The following is a 2,102-nucleotide window of genomic DNA, read 5'->3' on the forward strand; positions in this document are numbered from 1 at the left end:
AATCAAATCTTTTTAATCACATCTTTTTCAAAATAGTTTTCAATCAAATCTTTTTTATTTCTAATTTCAAAATTTTTTCAAAAATCACTTGATTTCTTTTCCACTTTCAATTTTCGAAAATCAATTAAGTGTTTTTCAAAATGTTTTCAAAATCTTTTGATTGAATTTTCGAAAATTCTCTTCCCTCCTTCCCACATCCTTCTATTTATGGAGCACCACTCCTTCTTAATGCACAATTCGAACCTTATCTAATTAAAGTTCGAATTATTCTTCTCCTTCTTCTTTCTATTTCTCTTTTCCTCTGACACTTCAAGGAATCTCTATACTGTGACATAGAGGATTCCACATTTTTTTTTTGTTCTCTTCTCTTTCATATGAGCAGGAGCAGAGACAAAGGCATTCTTGTTGAAGCTGATCCTGAACCTGAAAGGACCTTGAAGAGGAAGCTAAGAGAAGCCAAAGCACAACTCTCTTTAGAGGACCTGACCGAATTCTTCAAGGGAGAAGAACACATGGCAGCCGAAAACAACAACAATGCCAACAATGCAAGGAAGGTGCTGGGTGACTTTACTGCACCTACTCCCGACTTCTATGGGAGAAGCATCTCTATCCCTGCCATTGGAGCAAACAACTTTGAGCTTAAGCCTCAATTAGTTTCTCTAATGCAACAGAATTGCAAGTTCTATGGACTTCCAATGGAAGATCCTCATCAGTTCTTAGCTGAATTCTTGCAAATCTGTGACACAGTCAAGACTAATGGGGTTGACCCTGAGGTCTATAGACTGATGCTATTCCCTTTTGCTGTAAGAGACAGAGCTAGAATATGGTTGGATTCTCAACCTAAAGAAAGCCTGGACTCTTGGGAAAAGCTAGTCAATGCCTTCTTGGCAAAGTTCTTTCCACCTCAAAGATGGAGTAAGCTTAGAGTGGAAGTCCAAACCTTCAGACAGAAGGATGGAGAATCCCTCTATGAAGCTTGGGAAAGATACAAACAATTAATCAGAAAATGTCCCTCAGACATGCTTTCTGAATGGAGCATCATAGGCATTTTCTATGATGGTCTCTCTGAACTATCCAAGATGTCTTTGGATAGCTCTGCTGGAGGATCTCTTCATCTGAAGAAGACGCCTGCAGAGGCTCAAGAGCTAATTGAAATGGTTGCAAATAACCAATTCATGTACACTTCTGAGAGAAATCCTGTGAACAATGGGACAAGTCAGAAGAAAGGAGTTCTTGAGATTGATACTCTGAACGCCATTTTGGCTCAGAATAAAATATTGACTCAACAAGTCAATTTGATTTCTCAAAGTCTGTCTGGAATGCAAAATGCACCAAGCAGCACTAAGGATGCTTCATCTAAGGAAGAAGCTTATGATCCTGAGAACCCTTCAATGGAAGAGGTGAATTACCTAGGAGAACCCTATGGAAACACCTATAATTCTTCATGGAGAAATCACCCAAATTTCTCATGGAAGAATCAAGAGAGACCTCAACAAGGTTTCAATAACAATAATGGTGGAAGAAACAGGCTTGGCAATAACAAGCCTTTTCCATCATCTTCTCAGCAACAGACAGAGAGTTCTAAGCAGAATACCTCTGACTTAGCAACAATGGTCTCTGTTCTAATCAAAACCACTCAAAGTTTCATGAATGAAACAAGGTCCTCCATCAGAAATTTGGAAGGACAAGTGGGACAGCTGAGTAAGAAAATTACTGAACTCCCTCCTAGTACTCTCCCAAGTAATACAGAAGAAAATCCAAAAGGAGAGTGCAAAGCCATAAACATGGCCGAATATGGAGAGGAAAGAGAGGAGGTGGACGCCACTGAGGAAGACCTCAATGGGCGTGCACCAATCTCCTCTGAGTTCCCCAATGAGGAACCATGGGAATCTGAGGCTCAAAATGAGACCATAGAGATTCCATTGGACTTACTTCTGCCTTTCATGAGCTCTGATGAGTATTCTTCCTCTGAAGAGGATGAGTATGTCACTGAAGAGCAAGTTGCTAAATATCTTGGAGCAATCATGAAGCTAAATGACAAGTTATTTGGAAATGAGACTTGGGAAGATGAATCTCCCTTGCTCACCAAAGAACTGGATGAC

General features: G+C 39.9%; 1 non-coding gene across 1 annotated transcript; it reads right to left on the reverse strand.

Annotated features, from left to right (window-relative positions):
• Window positions 1-917: 917 nt before the first annotated feature.
• Window positions 918-1,025, reverse strand: LOC130952418 (small nucleolar RNA R71). Its single transcript, XR_009074599.1, has one exon. It is a non-coding gene; the product is annotated as a small nucleolar RNA R71 (small nucleolar RNA).
• Between the last annotated feature and the right edge of the window lie 1,077 nt (window positions 1,026-2,102).

Source organism: Arachis stenosperma, chromosome 9 (assembly GCF_014773155.1).
Source record: "Arachis stenosperma cultivar V10309 chromosome 9, arast.V10309.gnm1.PFL2, whole genome shotgun sequence".
In the NCBI taxonomy this organism is placed as follows: domain Eukaryota; kingdom Viridiplantae; phylum Streptophyta; class Magnoliopsida; order Fabales; family Fabaceae; genus Arachis; species Arachis stenosperma.